The sequence below is a fragment of the Sciurus carolinensis genome, chromosome 15 (genome assembly GCF_902686445.1).
Source record: "Sciurus carolinensis chromosome 15, mSciCar1.2, whole genome shotgun sequence".
In the NCBI taxonomy this organism is placed as follows: Eukaryota; Metazoa; Chordata; class Mammalia; order Rodentia; family Sciuridae; genus Sciurus; species Sciurus carolinensis.
This window is the reverse complement of record NC_062227.1, coordinates 2,455,860-2,481,941: the sequence shown is the minus strand read 5'-3', so window position 1 is coordinate 2,481,941 and position 26,082 is coordinate 2,455,860. Positions and strand designations below refer to the sequence as shown.

The 26,082-nt window shown below is 35.7% G+C and overlaps 1 protein-coding gene and 1 pseudogene across 5 annotated transcripts in view; one reads left to right on the top strand and one right to left on the bottom strand.

The window, feature by feature from the left end:
• The window catches only part of Gnal (G protein subunit alpha L), a 484,329-nt gene that overhangs the window by 203,849 nt on the left and 254,398 nt on the right, over positions 1-26,082 (bottom strand). The gene's annotated exons all lie outside the window — the stretch shown is intronic.
• Positions 19,266-20,249, top strand: LOC124965718 (olfactory receptor 4C16-like; annotated as a pseudogene).

Here is a 26,082-nt window from a genome sequence, read left to right as displayed (position 1 = left end):
TTTACAAATAAAAAGCCAGAACTAAAGATTGTCAGCAAAATATTCCATGAGGAAGAAATAAAAAACAATGATGAAAGACAGCATAGAGAATAACTACCCTAAAGGAATAGCCAAATAAAGAAGAAACCAAGTCAGGTTAAAAAACAAAAATAATTCAAAATGACCAAGAATACAAATTGTATCTCAATAATAACTCTGAAAGTTACTGACCTAAACTCATCAATCAAAAACATAGATTGGCAGATTGGATTAAAATAAAGACCCCAAAATTTCCTGTCTGCATGAGACTCATCTCATAGAAAGAGATACACACAGACTAAAGGTGAAAGGATGGGGAAAACATACCATGCACATGAACTCAGTAAAAAAGCAGGGGTATCCATCCTCATATCAGATAAAGCAGTCTTCAAGCCAAAATTAGTTAGAAGGGATAAAGAGGAACATTTCATACTGCTTAAGGAAAGCATAAATCAGAAAAACATAACAATCATAAATATTTATGTCCCAAACAATGGCTTGTCAATGTACATCAAAGAAATCCTTCTCAATTCCAGGAACCAAATAGACCACAACACAATAATACTAGGTGACCTTAAACACACATCTCTCACCACTGGATAGATTTTCCAAAAAAAAAAAAAAAAAAAAATTGAACAAAGAAACCATTCATATCAATAACACAATCAACAATTTAGACTTAACAGACATATATAGATTATTCCATCCACCAATGAGTGAATACACTTTCTTCTCAGCAGTACATGGATCCTTCTCTAAAATACACCATATGCTATGCCACAAAGCTACTCTTAGCAAATACAAAAAGATAAAGAAACTACCTTGTATTCTATCAGATCATAATGAAATAAAATTAGAAATCAATGACAAAATAAAAAACAGAAACTGCTCCAACACCTAGAGATTAAATAATATGCTATCAAATGATGCATGGATAACAGAGGACATGAGAGGGAAAATAAAAAAAATTCTTAGAGGTAAAGGAGAACAAAAATATAACATATCAAAATCTCTGGGACACTATGAAAGCAGTACTAAGAGGAAAATTCATTGCATGGAGCACCTTCAATAAAAGAAGGAAATGTCAACAAATAAACAACCTAACATTACAACTCAAAGTCCTAGTAAAAAAAGAACAAATCAACACCAAAAGTAGTAGAAGAGAGAAAACAGTAAAAGTCAGAGCTGAAATCAATGAAATTGAAACAAAAGAAACAATCAAGAAAATTGGCAAAATAAAAACTTGGTTCTTTGAAAAAATAAACAAAACTGATAAACACTTAGTCACACTAACAAAGAGAAGGAAAGAAAAATCAAATTACTAAAATTCAGGATAAAAAAGAAATAATCATGACAGACACTACAGAAATAAAAAACATAATTAGAAATTATTTTTAAAATCTATACTCCAAAAAGTAGAATATCTCAAAGACATCAACAGTTTCCTAGAGACATATTATCCACTCAAACTGAATCAGGAGAATGAACACAATTTAAAAGGTCAATTTCAAGCAATGAAATAGAGGAAGTCATCAAGTCTACCAAGAAAGAAAAGTCCAGGACCAGATGGACTCTCAGTTGAGTTCTACAAGACCTTCAAAGAAGAGCTCATGCCAATACTCCTCAAAGTATTCCATGAAATAGAAGAGGAGGGGACCCTTCCAATCTCATTCTATGAAGTTAATATTACCCTGATACTAAAACCAGACAAAGACACATCAAGGAAAGAAAATTTCAGACCAATATAATTAATGAACATAGATGCAAAAATTCTTAACAAAATTTTAGCTAATCATATACAAAGATGTATTAAAAAGATAATGCACCATGATCAACTGGGTTTTATCCCAGGGATGCAAGGTTGGTTCAACGTCGGGAAATCAAAAAATGTAATTCACTATATCAACAGACGTAAAGTTAAGAATCACATGATTATTTCAATAGATGCAGAAAAAGCATTTGATAAAATACATCATCTCTTCATGCTCAAAACACTAGAAAAAAATAGGGATAGTAGGAATATTTCTCAACATTGCAAAGGCTCTCTATGCTAAGATCACAGCCAACATCATTCTAAATGGAGACAAACTGAAAGAATTCCCCCTAAAACCTGGAACAAGGCAGGGATGCCTTCTTTCACCAATTCTATTCAACATTGTCCTCAAAACTCTAGCCAGAAAAATTAGACAGACTAAACAAATTAAAGGGATATGAAAAGGAAAAGAAGTGCTCAAAATATCTCTATTTGCCAATGACATGATTCTATATTTAGAGGAGCCGGGAAATTCCACCAGAAAACTTCTAGAACTCATAAATGAATTCAGTAAAGTAGTAGGATATAAAATCAATTCTCAGAAATCTAATGCATTTTTATTTATAAGTGCTGAATACTCTGAAAGAGAAATTAGGAAAACTACCCCATTCACAATAGACTCAACAAATAAAATACTTGGGAATCAATCTAACCAAAGACCTCTACAATGAGAACTATAGAACACTAAAGAAAGAAATTAAAGAAAACCTTAGAAGATGGAAAGATCTCCCATGTTCTTGAATAGGCAGAATTAATATTGTCAAAATGGCCATACTATCAAAAGTAGTATAAAAATTCAATTCAATTCCAATTAAAATCCCAATGACATACCTCATAGGAATAGAGCAAGCAATCATGAAATTCATTTGGAAGAATAAGAGTACCAGATTAGTTAAAACAATCCTTAGCAGGAAGAGTGAAGTAAGGGGTATAACAATACTAGATCTTCAACCATACTACAGAGCAATAGTAATAAAAACAGCAGGGTATTGGCACCAAAATAGACAGGTAGATCAATGGTAAAGAATAGAGGACACAGAGTCAAACCTACATAAATACAGTGTTCTCATACTAGACAAAGGTACCAAAAACATATGATGGAGAAAAGACAGCCTCTTCAACAAATGGTGTCAGGAAAATTGGACATCAATATGCAGCAAAATGAAATAAAACCGCTATCTCACTGCACAAAATTCAAATCATAATGGGTCAAAGACTTCAGAACTAGACCAGAGACCCTGCACCTAATCAAAGAAATAGTAGGTCCAAATCTTCATCATGTCAGCTTAGGACCAGACTGCCTTAACATAACTACCAAACCATAAGAAATAAAAGCAGGAATCAATAATTGGGATAGAGTCAAACTAAAAAGCTTTATCTCAGCAAAGGAAACAATCAACAATGTGAAGAGAGAGCCTACAGAGTGGGATAAAATCTTTGCCACACACACTTCAGATAGAGCACTAAACTCCAGAATCTGTAAAGAACAAGAATGCAAATAACCCAATCAATCAATGGGTGCAGGAAATGAGCAGACACTTCACAGAAGATCTACAAGTGATCAATAGATATATGGAAAATGCTCAGCATCTCATGTAATAAAAGAAATGCAAATCAAACTTCCCTAGGATTCCATATAATTCCAATTAGAATGGCTATTATGAAGAACACAAACAATAATAGGTGTTGGTGAGGATGTGGGGAAAATGGTACACTCACATATTTCTGTTGGGGTTGCAAGTTAGTGCAATCACTCTGGACAGCAGTGTGGAGATTCCTTAGAAAACTTGGAGTGGACCCACCATTTGATCCAGCTATCCCACTCCTTGGCCTATACCCAAAGGACTTAAAATCAGCATCCTACAATGATGCATCCTTTTCACTCTTCATTGCTGTTCAATTCACAATAGCTAGATTGTGAAACAAGTCTAGATGCCCTTCAATTGATGAATGGATAAAGAAACTGTTATATGTACACAATGAAATATTACTCAGTCATAAAGAATAATAATATCATGAAATATGCAGGTAAATGGATGCAGTTGGAGAATATCATGCTAAGTGAGATAAGCCAATCCCAAAAACCAAAGGCTGAATGATCTGTCTGATAAATGGACAATGGTAAATAACGGCGTGTGGGAGGGAGGCACGAATGGAGGAAGGAAGGATTGTATAGAGGAAAAAGAGGGTTGGAGAGGGGTTGGGGGAAAAGAAAAATAGCAGAATGAGATAGACTTCATTGCCCGATGTACACGTATGAGTACACAAATGGTGCTAATCTGCTTCGTGTTCAACTGGAGAATCAACAGTTGTACCCCATTTGTGTACAATGAATCAAAAAAAAAAAACTGTTGTGCAGCTACATTATGAGTACATGAAGATTTGGAATTGCTTTTGAACACTGAGCAATACATTTTGGAAAGCAGAGTTGAGAGTCACAGTAAAACTACTCCAATGACATAGTCCATAGCCACCTTTCTGTATGGTATGCAGATGTATTGAAGCTTCATAGTAACAAAAAAAGGTAGATTATCTTATTACTTATGTTTTACATGTCTATTTCAAGGGACTTTCTAAGTATCAGACCACTGTTGGGCAATGGCTAGGACTTGAGATTAGACAGTGTGTCTTCAGACCACATCAGGCCACCGAGCTAATCCACTTCTAACTCTGGCTTTCAATGTTTGCATCTCAGGGTGGGAATGTGACTTTTTTCAGTGAAAGTTACAGATCACCTCCTTACTTTATTGTGAATTCTTTACTGGTGAATTCAAATTCATCAAATAGGATTTGTGCTCTCTGAAGATTGTTTCTCCTATTTTAAAACCAATCATGTACTGCCATCCATAATTAATGATCCTATCCACATTTATCTTGAAGCTCAGATAAGTTGTTAATGAAAAGAGCATTTTTCCCATTCATTTTTTTTCAGTATTAGAGGCAAAAGAGAAATATGAAATTATGCATGCAAACTAGATAGTATATACAATTTTTAAAGTATTTTAAAAATGCAATAATCTAGTTTGGAAAAGTTGACAGATTGAACTGTATAAAAAGGAAACAAGTCACAGAGAAAAAGAAAGAACAGACAGAAGAAAAGCCAAACTGTCTTACTTACCTAAAAATTATAGTGGTGGTATGGGGAGATTAATATGTATTCTACTAAAATATCAAGATTGCTAAGGATGATATGATAAAAAATGATATATGAGGAGAAGGGCAATATTCAGAAAAAAAGCTGCAAAAAGTGTAAAAATTGATAATATATGAATATGATATAATGCATTTTTATAGAAGGTATATAACTTATTTTTTAAAATCTAATTTTGGAATAATCATAAAATAATACAATGACTTTTTCTTTTGCAAATGTCTCAAATTTTCTGGAAAAGTTATCAAGATTGATACACTGGCCTCACCTGTACATGAGACAAATGAATATATAGAGGCATATACAAAGATGTATAAAAAGTTTTGAGGATTCATTAATAGAAATAAGTGTGGTTATTTCCAGAGAGGAGAAAAGTAGATTCAAATAATATAAAGAGAGATGTTAATTTTCTTCTTTCATTGTTCTGTTGCCTCTGAATGTCTCATCATGATCATGAATTATTCTATAAGAACTATATATTAAAATGGAGCACAAAATATTGAAAATAATTTTGAAGAGTTATCAATAACATTGGTAATCTCTTATATTTGAGTAATAATATTGCACTTGGAAAATTATTCTAAAGTTATTTGTAGAATCATTATGAGAGTAAAGATCAGAAAAGGCATAAATATCTTAATTAGCAAATGATCAAATGCTTCTTATAATATCATATGTGATCATACTATTAAACTAGCAATTATTGTATGAAAAATAAAATAAGAAGAGTTGATACAATAATTCTAAGTCAAAATAATAATATAAAATGGCATGATATGATATTTAAATCATATAAACTATACCTGCTATGAATAAGGACTTGAAATAGAAAATTACTAGTTGAATTTTGGAACTATGGATATTTTTAAATTGTAGATATTATTTTCAAAGAAAGTGTTCTGGAGAATTCAGGATGTACATGAAACATAAAAAAAAACACTGCTTAGGTTAGAAGCATATTAAAAATTTTGTACCATTTCCAATTTATGGGTCAAGAAGATCAATATTCTAATGCAAAATGTTTGTGTAGAGAATGAGAGTAAAATGTAGTTTCCTTAAATTATGGTGGTCTCAGGGAATTATCCAGACCTTGTTATATTATGAACATCAATGAACTAATGTGTTAGACACAAGGGTTATAGGTAAATGGTTGTCAAAATAGATTTTTTTGTAAAGCATCTTTCTTCCAAGATACTAAGGAAATGAGAGATAATGGACACAAAAATGAGTGAACTGATCTAAGAGGATTCTTATCAGGTGGAAATTATACAAAATTATTAGTGCTGGTTGTTTTGGAATAGTGATTTTTTTTCCCATTTCAGAGTACAAAGTAAAGTGCATTAATACACCATAATATATATATATGTGTTTATGTGTGCATACGTGTGGGCATAACACCATTAAATTCCTCTGAAAGTTCAGAAAGCATAGAGCAACCATTTGTGTTCATTTTCATACCCAAGAACTAGACTTCTAAGAATTTAACTCACCAAAGGAAAGAACAAGTTTTACAGTTGTAAATCTAGGTAAGAATAAAATATTTGGAGGATAATTTTTTTTATTCCACAAAACCAAACACTTTTGTTCTGAGACAACAGACAAATGTTAGAAGTCTGGGAATCAGCTTATGAACATTCATAGGGATTTTTGTTCACTCCACATGCAGTTGGAGATGGCACAGCATGGAACAGAACCCAGGAATTCAGAAATAAGATCATAGTCTCCTCAAGATATAATTTCTTTAATCGGTAAATCAAACATTTGTCAAGTGCTTGCTGCCCACAGGCATTGACCTGGTGATACATAATGGCAGTGTGACTGAATTCACTCTGATTGGGCTGACACAAGATGCTGGTAAGCAGAAGGCAATAGTAGGGATCTTCTTGATTCTTTACCTCATGGCTCTGCTGGGGAACTTTCTCACTGTGGTGGCCATTAAAAAGAACCAGACCCTTGGGAGTCCCACTTACTTTTTCCTCTTCTATCCTTTGCAGATGCTTGCTTCTCTACAACCACAGTCCCCAGATTGAGCATGGATGCCCTTTCTCAGAAGAAGACCATTTCCTACAATGAGTACATGACTCAAGTTTTTGCAGCTCATTTCTTTGAATGGAGATATTTGTGCACATCCTCATGGCTTTTGATGGCTGTGTGGCCATTTGTAAACCCCTGGGATACATAACCATCATGAGCCAGCATGTCTGTGGTGCCTAGTGACTCTGGCCTGGGTGGGATCTTACATCTATTCTTCAGTACAAATTTCCCTGGCTTTGAGATTGCCCTTCTGTGGACCCAATGTGATTGACCACTATTTCTATGATATGCAACATTTGTTGAAACTTGCCTGTATGGACACTTAAGTCATCAACCTATTCATAGTGTTTAATAGTGGGGTCATATGCATAGTGACTTTTTTATTCTTACTTATCTCCTATATTTTCATCTGTACTCTCTGAGAAACCACAAGTGTAGAAGGAAGGCAAAAAGCTCTTTCCACATGCACCTCCCACTTTATCATTGTCAAATTTTGGGGTCTGTGTGTATTTACATACACTAGTCCACCCATGACCTTTCCAATGAACAAGATGGTGACTGCATTTTATACAACTGGGACACATTTACTGAATCCTTTGATCTATACACTGAAGAATGTAGAAGTGAAAAATGTGATGAAAAAACTGGTGTAGCAAAGTAGGACTTTAATTGATAAATTCTGTATTAATTATAATGTATACTTCCTTTCAAAAGGGAATCAAAATGTTTTTGAATATTAAAAAATTTTAATCAAGGGGAATCATAGTGGCTAAAATACATAAAATTACAATATTTATATGTTTTATTTGTAGCAGCTATAAAATTAACACAAGTGACTCTTAATAACTTTATTTTATATATGCAATTCATTTGGGTTGGGAATCCTTCAAGCATGATTTAGAAGTTCCCAACATTGGGAGTGATGAATTAAAAATCAGAATATCTACATTGTCATCTAAAAATATCAGCAACAAGAAAATACTCAAAATTTATATGAAAGAATATATAGTGAATTGTTGCTTTTGTTTCCTTTGACAGTTGGGGTGATGAAGGAGTGTCCAAAGTTCTCTTCAGACTGATTTTGTATTTCAATGGGGGATCCTATGACCTAAGGAGGGACTCTGTGATTCTGTGTTCCCAGAGGACTGGCTCTCCACACAATGTGCTCCATGGACTGACTCTAGACACACCATGTTGGGTCAGCCATATAGCACTGATATTACAATCGTCTCCCCATGTAGTCAGGTATGCAGCACCTTTCCCTGTTACTACACAGCAAGAACAGAAATCTTGACAAATTTTTTTTCCTCGATAGCTAGAAACCCTAGATCAATTTATATTGCAGCATACTCTCATGCACAATCATCCAAAGAGATCGTTTTGGAAATGATATTGGGTTTGAAGCATCCACAGATCTCAGGAATGAACAACTTATTTCCCAGCTTCCCAGTGACTATGCATTTTTACATTGATCTACTGCATGGTTTGGATACAGTTTGAGTGTGTCCCTAAGGGTACATGAGCTGGAAAGTAAGTCCTTACTGTGGAGGTATTGGGAGGTAGTGAAGCCTTGAAGAGATAATGCCTGGAGCAAAGTAATTGGGTTATGGTGGCATCACCATTGGAAAAGACAATACTGATCTTTCAGAGTGAATTATATCCCATGAGAATGGGTTATTAGGAAGAGAACAAGCCTGATACTTGAATCATTCTATTTTCCTATTTCATAATGTAATCTCTTCTGCATAGGCTTCTGCCATTGTGATGCCTTGTGTCATGAGGCACTCACCAGAATACAAAGAGAGAGAGTCACCCACTCTTGGACTTTTGGCTTCCAGAGATGTGAACTAAATAAACCTATTTACTGTATAAAAAACCTATCATAAGGTATTTTTTATAGCATCAAGTCTCATGTTTCTAACTGTTCTTTCTGCTCTTCATCTTTCCTGCTCTACCCTGGAAACATTTCTTCAACATCTCATTAGAATAAGTTTTCCAGATTCCTTCTGGTGGTCAACATTCTCTATGAATGCTCAAACCAAATAAAAAATTTAAATATTATTTCAATAAAAAATACATAAACTGTAGGGTATGGTGTGCATGTGTGTGTGTGTGTGTGTGTGTGTGTGTGTGTGTGTGCTCGCGCATGTGCGCATTCCAGTATCTGTGCAGGCTCTTTGTCTGTCAGCTTTGTATTACTTCGATGAAATACCTGAGATAATCATCTTGAAAGGAGAGGTTTGTTTTGGCTTACAGTTTTGGAAGTCTCAGTCCATGTTTTCTTGGTTCTGTTGCTGTGGGTCTGTGGTGACACAGTATATCATGGTGGAAGCAGGTGTTGGAGGAGGACTATTCATGTTTGGCATCTGTAACGCAAAAGGAAAGCAGGGGAAGGAATGGGCTTAAGTCCCAACACTCCATTGAAGGTCACATCCCCATTGACCTAATGTATTCCACTAGGCCCCACCTCCTAAAAGTTCTACCACCTGTCAATAGTGCCACAGATTGAGACCAAGTCTTAATACCTGACTTATTGGGTAGTTGAGGGTAGCACCCATACAATAGGCCAGAACTATGAACACCCTACTAGGTATTCTTATTAGTTTGTTAAAGAAAGATAAAACAGGCTACCATTCTGTATCAGTCAGGTGTTATGCTTAACAAAACAGTGCAGGGAGAAAAGATTGCACAATTTCATTTTATGTATGATACTGTTAATATCTGTTCCTGAGGTGATATACCATCAGTTACAGCTGTGGCTATACTGCCTGTTTTTGCATTCAGGAAAGAGGTTCATGTTGTAATTATTTACATTATAAGAATGTTACCTCTGGCTAATGTGTTATGTCCAAACAAACTAAAGCAGAAAACAATGAAACAAAAAAGGAAATGTTCTCTGCAAGTTATATCTGTAATGTTCACCAATATTTGAAAGTAAGTATTCATGTATTGCCAATGAATCTTATATGAATGATAGTAGTATAGTGACATTATGCAGATTAGATATGATGGTAGGTCATAGAGTCGTATTTACTGTAGGGCAAAAATAAGAGAAATAACTTGCATGTAGGCATTTATCTCTTTTCACCTGTCAAATGTTGAGGTCTATGTGATAATTTGGAAAAAAAAAGAGTGAAATTAAACTTCAGAGCATCCCTATTAAAAACCTTCACCAAGAACTTAAATTTGAGAAACATTGTCTGCTTGTTACAAGGGTGTTCTCTGATGCCATGTATATCAACAATGGAAAATGCCAAGGGACATGCAAGTCAAGTGAGGATGGAGAATGTGAGAAGGAATGAGAGTCATCTCAGAAAGAAGCTCTTGCACAGGTAGAGAAATTGGCATGAATTTATCATCAGGGAGAATGGAAAGAGGTCCTATTGACAGTTCTTGAAAAGACCAGATATTGGAGGCAGAAATATCATGCTGGTCACTGATTTAATGACTTCAGAGAATATTTTCTGTGTTGAGGGAATTGGAGTCTGGCTAGTAGGACCCATTTTTGGTAGTTCAATAGTAGGATTCAGCTCCAAAGCTTCTTCCCAGAAACTGTTGGCTGCTAGAAGTTATCACTGGGGAATTGATAAACAATAATGCCCATTAGTGTAGAAATGGTTTTGGCAGCAAATATTCTGAATAATTAAAGCATTGCTTCAGCTTTGGAGACTAAGGGACCATGTTGGAAGGAGCGATTGACCACAGCTTGCCATTCACCACAGGGAATGCTCCTTTCCCTTACCAGCTTCTTGAGCCAGCAGCTGAAGCTGGTTTCAAGGGATCTGTAAGTAGGACTGATCTAAAGAATGTACCATTGACATCACCTCAGAATAGCTTATATCCCTAGAAGGTACACCCTAGGGAACCAATAGGCACATGGCTGCAATCCTCTGTGTATCAGCAAATTCATCATTTTGGCTTTTTAAATTGTGAAACAGGATGAAAATAAATCTTGGAATAGACAACCACTTTGAATCTTTAAGTCATTTCTTATGGACAAAAGTATTTGCATAGTCTTTCATTAGAAGGTAGAAGGTAAGACTCAAGGTTCTGAAATTTCATCTGTTTTTCTATCAGTTGCATAACTAATCAGTAAAAGAGTAAAGACAATACATCTAATTATCATTTTTCAAATGAGAGATCTAGTCCTAATTAGTTAGTCTTTTGATTCCAAGCTTTGCTCAGGAAAAAACACTATGTTCTCATATGGTATTCTAAGATTTTCCATTATTAGGCCTCTGATAACTTCTGTGAGTCATCTTTTATTAATGTAAATACTAGGAGGGGTAGGAAATTTCTCATAAATGTGCATGTCAGTAACAGAATAATTATAATATAAATCCTAAATCTGACTTTCTAGGTCATATATTTCAAAGTATTTAAGAGATAGATGTAAGTCTTTAGGACATAAAGAAAGGATATCTATTTTAGTGTTCAAACATTTTAGACCAAATATGACACAGACCAAACAATATTTAAAAATTGATATTAGAAATATAAGTTCAAGTTTTTGGGGATTACTGATTTATACATATATCTAACTAAAACAATAAAAAATAGAGGATTTTTCAAATTAATCCTCTTCTTATAGTGTGGAAGTTACTAAATTATTTCACAAATATTCTCTCTCTCTCTCTCTACTTCCCTTCTCTCTCCTTCCTCCCTTGCCTTCTTGGTACATAGATAACATTTCCTAGACTATGGAAATGTATATTATCCTGGAAAGTTGAATATTGGCATATCCTGCAAACTATCAATTACATTCCTAGGAGACATGTTTAAAATGTTTGTAACTATAGTTCATAGCTGCTATTGGATAAACATGGATATTGGCATGATCACAATGGCATAAGACAACTACAGTGAAAATGATTCTGGAACTACATTCAACAACTTATACAAAACTTCAAAATTTAATCTTGAAAACAAAAGAAATTTCCCCAAATCTGCATACTGCATGCTCAATTACTTAATATTCAAAGTTAGGTAAAACTCAAAAGATACTAATTAAGGTAAATTTTTTTTTTTTGGGTGCTGGGGATCGAACCCAGGGCCTTGTGCTTACAAGGCAAGCACTCTACGACTGAGCTATCTCCCCAGCCCAAGGTAAATTATTTTATGAATCAAGATAATTATGCATTAAAATCATAATATTGTTCTGTTTAGGATGAAGTGAGGAAAAAAGAAAAAATGACCTAAATGCAGATTTAATTTGGGCAATATTTTAAGTTTTATGATAGGTAATTTAACCTTACAAGTATCCTTTATATTATTTAAATACATGTGCAAAAGTCAACAATATCAAATAAGTAAAATAAAGATGTTAAAATAGTCTGGAAATGACTGATTTCTACAGAGTTGGTAAGCACTGTTTCTTCTGATCATTGGTTACTCTGCTTCCTCTTGTGGCTCCATATTTGATCAGCTCTTCCTGTGCATGATAAGAATATAGGCAGACGTTCTGGTTTGTCCTCTCAGAAACTCTTTTAATGAGAGAAAAAAGAAGGATTTTTTTGTCTTTCCTCAATAACAAACCAAGTATTGAGTTTGCTTCTCCTTTGCTACCAGATTTACAGTCTTTGGGAAATGTTTTCTGAGTCATCAGGAGTCATAGTCCCATCCATGGGAGATATATACTGAATATGAACAGGTTGTGGTTTCTTAGAGGAAAATCAGTTTTCATTCGTTGAAGAAGAAACTGGACTTCTATTAGGAGTAAACCATCAGGGCTCATTGAGAGAATTTTAACAATTCGTCTTTAGTTATCTCTGTGAAGCAGATTGATTGCATCTACAAGTGTTCAGATATTGGAATTCATCTTTCTTATTGATGGTGCATTTGAGCACTACATCATGAAAAATATCACACTCTATTGTAGGAACATCCTAACACTTTCAATATCCCATTTTATGTTTCCCAGTTCTGTTCATTGTGCTTCTAAGTCAAATATCTGAGAGGGATTTCAAGAGGAATATTTGTGGTGCCCCCAAAACTGAGCTCACTTTATGTGCTGCTTTCAAAATTTCTCCTACTGCAGAAAGAATCAAAAGAGTTTATTTCATTTACCATGACAGAAGTAGTTATTCTGAAGAAATAATTATAAGTTATCATCAAATTTGCTTTAATTTGGTTTATTTGTTTTATTGGTTCATTCACTTACTAAATAATTGATTATTAATTTTGTACTGTAAGTTACAGTTTATAAATGCTACTATGATAAATTTGATGGTGTAAAGCTATTGTTTCATAGTTAACAGAATTTCTGAAGAATTTGAGGAATTCTGTAAGAATTCATTCCTGATTTTCAGCCATTATGGAACACCATCCTGTTTTAAAGTTCTTAGTCACTGATCAGTTTCAGTCAGAATTGCACGGGTGTTTCAGACACTAGAACTTACGTGGTGTTATGCAGAAAATTCATGTACTCCTTTGTGAGAATCTAGTTATTTAGATTCCATGTGGCTTCGTTTATCATGACTCTTTGACCATGACTCTTGAGCTACTTCAGGGATTCTTTTAAATGTTGACCTAAAACTTTATTTCATTGTGGACTCACTTCTCTGATCTCTGTTTCCTTTGAATGACCTCATTTAATCTCAGAATTTAAAATATCATATATAAAGAATGGTTTCCAAATCAAATTTTTCAATATTGACTTTAAATTCACATTTTTAAAAATATTGCATTGTCTACTAAACATTTTCACTCATATATCCTGTGCGAGCTGAGTTTCAACTTGCCCTCAGGACCTTACTATTAATTCTAAGCACCTCAGCCTGAGATACCAGTATTCAGCCATTGGAAAGAGCCTCATCATCATTGCCCTCTAGAACTCTCTGGTTTTCAATTCATCCTAGGAGAAGCAAAACATGTATTAAGAGGAAAAAATACAGATCAAGACAATAGCAGGGCTCTCAGTACTGAAGTTACTAAACGTGATGTGAGAGAGCTGCTTAACTTCTGTGAATTTCAGTTGCTCTTGTATGAAATGTTACTGTTAATACCTACCTCATGGAATAGTTATATAAATCAAAAGATGTAATTTATGTGATAAACATTAAACTTATTTTATAATAGGTAGTCAATATGTATATGTTGAAGTAAAATTGTCTCAATTAGATTTATTCCATAAGTGTTTTTTTTTCTTTACTGACATGAGTTAGTAAAACAAATGAAATGAGTTTAAAAAAAAAAAAAAAACAAATATGAGATCCAGTGCTAACTCAGACCACATATGAGATTCGGTGCTAACTCAGCCCATGTGTTACGTATAAACCCGAGAATCTACAGAAGGATGTGTTTGTAGCCTATAGAATAGAACCTCTGGTTTGGGGGCACCACACTACTTTCTTTGGGTGAAACATTGCCAATATGCTCCAAACGCATCACAGGCTCTAGAACAGTTTCCCTGAGACAGGCAATGGCAACTTAGGACTCGGTTGGGAGCAGACAGACCTATTGCTTGGTGAGCTGATTTCTCTTTTACCAGTGGCACTACTGTTTCCTCTTCCTGTTCTCTATCGACCTCTCCTCCAACACATTCATTATTCTTCTTTTCCTGGTGCCTTTGATGCCTGAGGCACCTCCACATCCTTCTTTCCATCTGGTTACTGAGCATGAGGAGGATTGTTTTTCTTATGGGATTGTTTTTCTTAAGAAATAAACAAACTGAAAGTTAATTTATGATAGCATTCAAGATGCTTTTCATTAACAATTATGGGAAACTTTAGAAACTTTAAGGAATAATACTTTTTAAGATGGTAATGTATTACATTATTATGTGTTAATGATTCCCTCTGGAGTGCAGAAAGAACTTTTTTTCCCTCTTTTAGTATTTTGTGGAAAGGCTGCTGTCAAAAGGGGATGGCAGATGCTGCTAATGTAGAAACCCTGTAAATGGTAACACATTATTTCTGATTTTTGAGTTGAGAGAATCATTACTGCAGGTTGATTTAATATAATTTAATGCCTTTCCATAGTCTTGTAACTCTATCATTCCCACATGAGAAATATAGAAAAGAGAAAGAATAACTCAAACTTTTAAAGGTTCACTGTTAATGAAGGAAATGAACTTAATGAAATAAAAACATTAGAATAAAATTCATCCCTTGAACCCAATAAATACTGTGTAGGTATCAGGTAGATAAAAGTCATCATGTTGTGTGGAAAGAGAAGGATGTATTCCATGTGCTAAAGTTCATCATGACTTCCTGCTTCCTGAGATGGCAGAGCACAGAAAAGCCCAAAGGCTTTTTCATGCAAGGAAGGTGGGCAAGATAACTCCTCAGTCAGTGCTGTGGGCACCAGAATCTTGGAAAAGGTTATGCCCAATAAACAATTAAAGAAAAGGTTAACAGAGAGGAGCGACCTTGCCATGTTTTCTGGGAGATGCAAACATTTTAATCTCCAACTGATAAAGTTGAATACAGTGCTGTATCTCACAAGTATAGAAATATTAATATGAGTGTTTTTTAAATGACACCATGAAAACATAATTTGTAATAGGTTTACATCTAAGATTTAGTTTGAGAAGCTAAATATCTACTCAGAGAATGTTCAGAGCAAACATGAAAATAGATTAAATACCATATACACTACATGGAAGGAATATAACAATATGACTTTAGTATACTATACAATGCAACATATGATAGCATGATACTTTATTTAAATAACAGTATATGTTGAAAGTGAGAGAAAATATGCCATAGGTGTACTATGAGTGATCCTGAAAATACTTTGGGTAAAATTCTTTCCTTTTCTTCAGTGTTTGTCCCTGCCCAGTTTGTTTAATTTAACTCTTTATTTACCCTCCCTCCTTCACAATGCTCCTGTTCTTTCTCTGGTAAGATTCGTGCCAGATTTGGAAAAGTGAACAATTAAATATTAATTTCATGACAGTTAAGGCAACCAGATATACAAAGTATAGGTGATGGCATTTAGTTTTTGATGGCCTCTGCTCCTCAGTTGGCATTTCCTGACCAGACAACAGGAATCATGGGACTGAGTTACACATGGAGGAGCTCCAGGAGGATGGATTATGTCACTCACTCATTTTTCCTTTGGAAGGATAAAGTAGGGTTTCCACCCTCATCCATCTTTTCTTGATTGCTTTGTTTCACCTGCTGTCCATTAATTATCTCCAACACCAGCACACTGTCTGTTGACTATTGTAGCCACACTAAACTTGGCCAATCTTTTTTGGTGAACTAAGTAAAGAAGTTACTAGAAGATGTGTTTTGTCACTGGTGCTATTTTGTCTCCAGATCTTTGTACCCATTTTGTGTTTGTTTTGAGCATCTGATGAAAGGTGTTACCACACTCCTTTGGTAATAGGGAGAGAACTGGGCCTCAGTAGCAGGAGAATATGAAAAGTGTCACATCTCTCCTTGCATCCCTTAAGGGATATGTGCCCATAAAACATAACAACAAATTCTTAGGATGGATTATCAATTTGTGAGTGTCAGAACTCGAATACCATTTATAGAATGTGGTACTGTGCAGATCACAACTTCTACTTTAGGCTGTGGGGAGAATTCACCATGTCATTTGGCTCTCAGACCTTTAAAAACAATTAGAACAATACTTTTCTCTACCACACATAGTGGTTAGAAAGCTGCAGTAAATTAATGATGTGAAAATATTGTTTAATCAGTAGAGTACTAAAATAATCAGACACAGATTACATTTTATAAGGTAAGATATTTAATTTGGAAGCACTTAATGAGCACCTACTTATGCAAGACTTTGGAGAAGATATTGGGTTTGATACAATGGAGATAAAATGGTGAGAACTCATAGATTTATAGTACACTCATTCCAAGAAGCAGATGCATATACATAATCATGTGTGACAAAAAGGAGATATGAATAAAAGCCTTAGAGAGCAGAAATATTTTCCTTTATCACATGGTCATCATTGAAGGAAGTTTTTCTACAGTTGAATCTTGCAAATTCATCATAGTTGAAATAGAAATAGAGTTCCAAAAAGAAAGATGGCTATTGATTATTCATTACACTATTGATTACATATATGATAAAGACCTATAACTTTTATCAAATTAATTAAATCATATGTATTTATGATTCTTAATTAATCTTAAAAATCCATAAGTAATTGTGTAAAGTAAATAAGCTTGTTCTAGTAATTTATAGTCTAATGGACTTGATAACAAATGAACCAAAACCTATACTCAAAGGAGTGGCTAAAATGAAGGATGATTGGAGGTTCAAAAGTCTCTTACATTTTTATTCCCCCAAGGCCTACCACATTTTCAAGTGCGGCCATTTCATAATGGAACCCTCTTCCAAATGAATACAGGAAAGAATTAGCTTCTTGTGATAATTATCACAGCACAAGAGTAATGATCAACTCAGATCCTTTACAGTTTAAGGTCCTTTCCAAGGAGCATAGAGTCAAAAGTGGATATTTTGATTTGATTTTTGATATTTCAAGTCTTTTGAGAAGGAGAAAATTTATCAAGACACAAGAAGAATACACCTATGGGTAATTTTGTGTCTACTTTCCCCATCACATCCCATACTCTGGCCAACTCACAACTCTGCACACAACTTACAGACATGATGGAAGAGAATAGGGAGGAACATAATGGACTGAATGTGTCTTCCAGATTGCATTTGAATAACTTGCACTTCTGTTTATGTTTGTACTTCCTTGTATGAGTTTTCTACAAGAAGGTCATCTTCACAAGAAGGTTCCAGAAAAAAGGTTTTGTTCTTGAAAGTGAAACCTATGATAATATTATTGCTCACCTTAAAATAAAATTTTATTGAAAGAAATGCCATTTCAAAATTGAATATATTTGATTTTTGCAGGACAGAAAAAACTGAAGTTGTCAGGTAGTATTTACTATCCCTCTTCTCTAAAACAACATGTACTTCCCTTTTTTGGATTTCTGCTCTATTTCAAGAACATGGAATGTTCTCTACTGGGCATTATTACAAACATGATCTGATCCTACATCAGTTGCCTGGTGATGTTCCTCCAAACCACTCCAGTTCAAAACTTCATATGCTAAAAACTTGAATTGGGACAATATGAGCAATGGAGTAGTCTTGTGGTCAACTACCATTTCATTTAAATGTAATCAAGACTCCAAATGCTTAAAGCAGTGTTTCTAATAAACTAGAAAATTAAAAATGGGGTATATTTAAGATATTACCAACTATCAAAGAATTTTCATATATGTTATTTAGTATATATCAAGTAGCAAAAATTTTAAGGCACAATAAGGAGAGAGATTATTTAGAGATTGTGTTTACTTTTATCTTTTCCAGTTGGAGTACCTTGGAGAAAAAGTGCAAAGAGCAGAAAATATCTATTCATCAATAATGTTTATATAAATATGCAAGTGATATATAAAATATGTAATGTAAATTAAATACTTACAGGGTGACAGTGGTGTGTGTCTTCATATTTCTGTCATGAAACTCAAAGGTAATAAGATAATTAATAAGTATTGAGTGGTACATACGTAAAACATGGATCCTAATGTTGACTGACAATGAAAAAAAATGAAGTAAATATTAAATTGATCCCTACCCTTTAATTTTACATTAATTGAATTGGCAAAATATTGATCATAATCATGTCAAAGCTAAACAGCATTTGTATTTGAAGAAGATTATAGAAAGTCATCACATATATAAGAATATGTGAGACTCATAATCAATGAAGTAATTATTAAAATTGAGGAAATTGTGTTGAAGCAACTTATTAGGAAACCATAGACAACTGGCTATGGTAGTGCATGCCTACATCCCAGAGACTCTGGAGGCTTGGGCAGGAGATCACAAGTTTGAGGCCAGGCTCAGCAACTTAGTTAGACCCTCAACAAGTTAATGAGACCCTGTCTCAAAATATAAAAGAAGTTTTTGGATGCAGCTTAGTGGAAAAACAAAAGGAAGGAAGAAAGAAAGAAGAATAAGAAGAAAGAAAGAAAGAGAAAAAGGAGGGAGGGAGGAAAGAGAAGGGAAGGGAAGGGAAAGCAAGAGAAGGGAAGGAATAAAAGGGAAGGGTAGGGAAGGAAAACAAGGAAGAAAGGAAGGAAGGAAGGAAGAAAGGAAGGAAGGGAGGGAGGAAGGGAGGAAGGAAGGAAAGAAGAAAAGTGTCCCTGATGTGAAAGACATATTTTGCTTTATATATTTCATAATATCACATAGAACATCATTAATTAATTCCTTTATTTTTGCAGATAAACCCTTTCACTTTCATCCCTTTTCTTCATTCATGAAATCTTGCAACTCAAAAATGTGACTGAGTTCATACTACTTGGGTTCACCCACGATCCCTTTAGGAAGAAAATAGTATTTGTCATATTTTTGTCATATTTGTCATATTTTTTTGTCATATTTGACATATTTTGTCATATTTTTGCTTTTCTATTGTTGGTGGGTAACTTGCTGATTATCACCACCATCAAGACCAGTCGGGCACTCGGCAGTCCAATGTACTTCTTCCTTTTCCATTTATCCTTATCTGATACCTGCTTCTCTACTTCCATAGCTCCTAGAACATTTGTGGATTCCCTTTCAAAGAAGACCACTATTTCTTTCAGTGAGTGCATAATCCAAGTCTTTACATTCCATTTCTTTGGCTGCCTGGAGATCTTCATTCTCATCCTCATGGCTGTTGACCACTATGTGGTCATCTGCAAGTCCCTGCACTACATGACCATCATGAGCCACCAGGTCTGTAGTGTGTTGGTGGCTGTGGCCTGGGTGGGGTCCTGTGGACATTCTTTAGTTCAGATTTTTCTTGCCTTGCCTTTGCCTTTCTGTGGTCCCAGTGAAATTGATCACTACTTCTGTGACTTGGAAACCTTGTTGAAGCTCGCCTGTACAAACACGTATGTGACCAACTTACTCCTGGTGTCCAACAGCGGGGCCATTTGTACAGTAAGTTTTGTTGTGCTGATGTTCTCCTACATCATCATTTTTCATTCTCTGAGAAACCACAGTGCAGAAGGGAGGAGAAAGGCCCTCTCCACCTGCATCTCTCACATGATTGTGGTCATCTTGTTCTTTGGCTCTTGCATATTTATATACACATGACCTGCAACCACCTTCCCCATGGATAAGATGATAGCAGTGTTTTATACCATTGGAACACCTTTGCTGAGCCCTCTGATTTACACACTGAGGAATGCAGAGGTGAAAAATGCCATGAGGAAGTTGTGGAGCAAGAAATTGATCTTCGATGACAACAGATGAATGTCACTGTATTTTGTATTGACCTGGAAGAAGTAAACAGAGAATATTATCTATTTATTTTTGCTTAATACACTAAAATTTTAGCTCCTGTAATTTAGTTCTTTGTGTAAAGCAGAGAGTGTACACACAGAAACTAATGTTTCATGTAGAGGGAGGGGTATCTTGAGGTACAGACACTTGACCCATTGTCTCTGATGTTGCTGATTGCTCAGTCTCTGCTTTTCTAAACCAGCTTGTATCACTCATGGTTTTGGTCTGTGTGTTCATTGCCCTCCTTAATGTGGAGTTGTCTGATAGTGTTACCCTTCTATGTAACCAAAGCTTAGATCCAGAATTTGGCATGTTTTTTCTCTCCTAAAAGAGTTTCTTTCATTAGATGCTTTGGTGTCTTCAGGCCTCATCAACCTACTTGTTCTTCCTGACTCAGTGAAAAGTATCAAATTCAAACAATTATTGAGGTTTCCTATCATAAGGGGCAGTGTATATATTTTGGGTATACTCCCTTCCAATTTTAGGACACACTCTGAAATCTTATGTGTATTTACCTAGATCCTTCTAAGACGGTGATGGAACGTGGAGAGAAAATTCATCTTTCTGAAAGGGTCCTTCATCTTAGGAGTGCTCTGTTCTTTTGTTGGGGTTGTAGTCATGTAATGATACTTTTTGTAAAATTTACATTTGCCCATAATTTCTTCCTTCAAAATTTGGGGGAGTATTAAGATTTCTCTTGAATCAACATAACAGTTTATTTATAATAAATGGCAATTGCAAATTGTAGCACATAACATTCCAATTATAGTAGAAATATGTACAAGGGCTAGAAATGAAGAATGCAATGAACTGATGGTAGCAAATTTGGAAATATTACAAGATTAGTATTGGTCATGCTGTCCCACAGCTATAATCCCAGTGACTCAGGAGGCTGAGGCAGGATGATCCCATGTTCAAAGCAGCCTCAGTAACATAGCCAGGCTTAAAGCAGTCAGCAATACCCTGTCACTAAATAAAATATTAAAAAGGGAAAGGGATATAGGTCAGTGATTGAGTTCCCCTGGTTTAATCCCCAGTATCAAAAAATTTTAAAGAATGAAAATATTGCAATATGAGACAAAATGTGATAACCCTGGAGAACAACTTTAGGCTTTGAAACAGAAATAGTTATATTACATTTATTAAATATTTAGTGAGTTATCAGTATGACACAAAAGTGTAGCTTTACCAGGCAAGAAGGAAATATTTAGATGAAAATTATGCTACTGTATCAGAGATAGATATCACCTTTTATCATTATTCATTAACACTTCATTCTCTAATAACATGAACTCTAAAAATCTTTGAATTTCAGTTTATTTCATGTGTATATTTATCCACACAGAACATTAAACATAAGTACTTTTATCTACTGGAGATGTACATTTCCATTTATAAATTACTAAATTATATTAAGGTTATATGATTATTACCAATTTGTTACAGAAATTTTAGAATATCTTTTTCTCTTTTTTCTTTTTTTGTTATGTATTTAGTGGTTTTATTTTTAAATGTTTTTAGTGGTGCATTATCATTATACATATTAGTGGGTTCCTTTTGAAAAATCATACATGTATGAAATATAATTTGTTCCTCCTCAGTGCCCGGGGCTTCCTTCTTTATCTTGAGAAAATGATCATCATTTCTGTGTCTGAGATGGAAACGCTATAGATTCTTCAATGGACTGTAGTGACAGGTACACATCCCTGCTCTGTAGATTGTGTCAATTTCAATGTGAAATCGATCTCTCTAGTTTATCATTGTACAGCATCAGTCACAGTTTGGCTGTGCTGTTGCAGGATTTGTACCATAGGAGATTCCCATTAAGAGTTATACCTTATAACTTCTTTACTTATGACAAGGAAAATATGAAAATGATGAATATGGAATTTAAGTGATTTCCCATATATACCCCATCTAGTGTCTTTTGGAATTGTATTCCACACAGAGCTCCCACGTTAACTGTCATATCCTCTACAAACCTATTGTACTACAAACAAGTTCAGTATTTATAATAAAGATGCAAAGAAGATTGAATGTGCAACTTCAACAGTTATTTTGATTGAAATTAGTGCTCTTATAGGGAATAATGAGAATCCAAGAGTTAAAGTGGAAGCATTAATGCAGGGAAGGGTAAGAACTGTGACCTGATAATGTATCTTCCATCCTCTGAATGAAAGAATAGTAGGTTCTTCTCCCTCAAAGGAGAAACAATAATCTTCCATTGCCTAGACAATGTTATTGCCTTATGGAAGAATGTGTCACACAGTATTTACTCTCCTTCCAAGTTTCCTCTTATGCTCCTTTTTGCTTTCAAACAGTATCAGGAAAAGTCTCAGGAAAGTCAAACAGGAAAGTACAACCTTGCTCTAGGAGAAAGTGACACATTCAAGAACATTGTAGGAATTAGCCTATGTGTCCTGGTTTTAACCAGAAGAGAGCTTCAGCATGGTAGTGGATCTTGAAGCTGTTAACACAGGTTGACTGAATGCAAGTCTAGAGATTGAAGAATTTTTTTATATTGAGGTACTCACTCATGACTTGAGATTGACTGTTTACCAAGAAAAAGGGATGTGTTCAAACACTGATCCCCAGTACTTCAGAATGTGACGTCATTTAGAGAGAGGGTATTTACATAGATAAATAGATTAAAAATGAAATTGTTAGGGTGTGTTCTAATATAATATAACTGGTGTTATTATAAAAGTGCAAATTTGGGCATAGGGAGAATGTCATGTGGAGATGAAGGCAGTGGATTTATTATGCTATTGTTCTGTGGGCTGGAAGTCTTGCACAGATCTCATTGGACTAAAATCAAAGTCTCAGGAGGGTTGCATCCTTCCAAAAGTACAAAGAACTAAGCCATTTCCTTGGATTTTCCAGGTTCTAAGTGCTTTGAGGCATGGGAGTGCTAGGCTGCAGCTTGTGGCCTCCTAACTTCATCTCCAGAGTAAACATGTTGCATCTGTTTGGCTCTCCTCCCATTCTCAAGCCTCTCTCTCACTTCTTTCCTTTCTCTTTCTTTCACTTTCTCATTTCTTTCTTTGGAAAAAAGGGAAAAGAATTTTTATTGCTTTTCTAGAAAGTGAGAAACATGGGGGCCTGCTGCTTTCCTGTTCCAGAGGCTGTGAATCTGCCTATCAGGGGGAACAGGAAAAAAAAAAAAAAGGTAATGTGAAGGCTAGTTCTCATGTTTTCAGTTGCAGTTGTAGTTCACTTGTCACTATAGGAGACAGTCATTTCTGAGATCTTGTGGTGCCATTCCCAAGTCTGAATTACTTCATTCCTTTGGTGGGTGTGTGCTCAATGCAGATAACTCTGCCTAGGATGGGGAAGAAAGGTAATTGTGTTCCTCCAGAGATGAAGGAGGGGCAGGGAGAGAGGATAAGAAAGAAACATGTATTGTTAAAAATAAGTAACTGTGAAAGAGAAGCAAGGGTTATATTCAAAGCATAAAGTGGACCACTTTTACATTTCCCCACTCTCAATTTCTATATTCCAGTTCTATGGAAAAATGGGTGATGACATCTTCAAGTTGCTTCCTGTTGAGAAAGGGCAAAGTTGGGCAAAGTGACACAAAGTCCTGTTTATCCATCAGGTGGGGTATGGATAGCTAAGGGTATTTAGCATGAGGGCAGTCCAGGGTCCATGGTGGCAGTTGGTGGGTGACTGGACAAGGCATACATCAGTCAGAAATCATGCTGCAACAATAGTAAATGTCGTGTCCCTCGCCCGCAAGAAAGCACGACACAGTAATCTTCCTTCAGCAGTTTAATCAGGACCTTAATATTATAAAACCATGGTTTTTCTTCTTCTCTCTCTTGAGCAGAATTCATACACTTTTATACTCTTGCAATAGCCAATCTACTCCTGCCACTTGGCCTATGTTCATCGGTGCTCCCATTTGCAACAGTTGGCTTAACCAAATATGGGCTTGTTTACCTAGAAAGCACTTCAGGAAACCAGCGCCATCTTATCATGGTGGTGAGGCGGCTCGCCACAGCTCCCCCTTCTTTATTTTATGAACACAGGTGAAGGTAGAGGCCCTATCCTACTGTGCAAAAGTGGCAAATAGTGAACGTCAGTCCCAGAGTGGCGCCTTCTCCGGGCCTGATATCACCTAAGCCGATGCCTTTTTTCGTAGGGTGGGACGTGGACATCAAACCCACATGCAATAGGGCATGCCTTCCTTGAGGTTCAAAAATAAAACTCTCAAGTGCAGGGCTTTGCCTCGCATCCTGTGTCCATGAAGATGTAGCAGTATGGAAAACCATACTAGGGGGAGCTTATCCAGCTTACCCAACTGCAAAGGCCTGAGGTAGGAAAACACATCACCCTACTTGCCAATGCTGCACAATACAGGGCCACCATAATGAACACAAGGCATACAGTAACAGTTCTCTCCTCCAACATCATTGTTATAGCTCAAGATCAAAAGTGGAAGTTACAAGACAATTGAAGCCTTAATTAGTATAAGAAATCCCCAGGATGTAAATTCACAGTCCTCAAAGAAAAGTACATATTAATTACAGCAGTACCCTGCAGACACCTAGCGTAAATGATAATTTTAACTCTAACAGAGATATACTAAAAAATGTCACTTATTCCCGTGCCAGATTAGCCAACCACACAGAAGGTGACACCCCTTGCTCAATGGCCAACACAGCCTGAATTAACACCGCCTTTTCACGTGCTTGAAGCACTCTTAGCTTGTAAATAAACCAAAAGCAAAGGCAAATGCCTGCAAAACAAACACATCCAAAAATCCCCACACCAACCCATTCTTTAAAATAACTAAAGACAGAGGTGAGCCAGCTAGAGAACTGACTCAAAGTAACAGGCTCAACACGGGTGTCATTTAAAATCGCAATCTGCAATAATTGTTGAGTCATCATCTTTTCAGCTTCTAGGGACCAATTGCCTGCAAGAAAGGCGGAAATCAAGTGGCTTTGATTTTTTGCTTCTTCATGTCTTACTGGAGTTATACACATGTGTTTATGATTCCCAATGCATCCAACTTGTGCAATGTTGAAAAGTTCATCCAACTGTACTTGTAGTAAACCTATCCTTTGATTCGCCGCCAAGATCCCTGATAGGATATGTCTGTTAACGTGGTCCTGGGATTCCAGTACCTGTGCAGTTTGTTGTATAACTTCATTAATGGTTTGTGCTGTTTGAACTTGATTGGTCATGGCTAGAGCAGCGGTAGTGGCTGCAGCAGCAGAGACAGCAATAGCAGTTATTATGGCTGTGGTAATGCCAAAGTCTCTCTTTTCTCTGAAGAGGTGCACCAATGGAAAATTATCTGGATTGACCTCCACTGGGACAGGTACAAAGGTGGGTACCTTTACAATCACAGCAACAGATTCACTACCGCTCCAACACTCTGAAAGCAGGCAGGTAATATTATCATTAGAACAATTTAAAATCACTTCTGAACTGTTTGATAATAGAAATAGAAAAGGGGGGGGCAGGCGGCGAACAATGTCTGTCAGCCGCAGAATTATCATGTGCTTCCAAAGTTAAAAAAAAATAAATGGTAAAAAGAGCCAAAGACAAACGCTCTTTAGGAGTACAGCTTGCTCCTATTCCCCCTTTTTGTCTTTGTAAAAGTTCTTTAATCGTTCTATGAGCTCTCTCCACGATTCCCTGGCCTTGGGGGTTGTAAGGCAAGCCATGAGTCAGTTGCACTCCCATAGTGGAGCAGAAAGAGGTGAATTGTTGACCAGTGTACGCCGGCCCATTATCTGTCTTCAAGGAGCATGGAAGGCCCCAGGCGGCCCAAGCCTCTAGGCAATGGGAG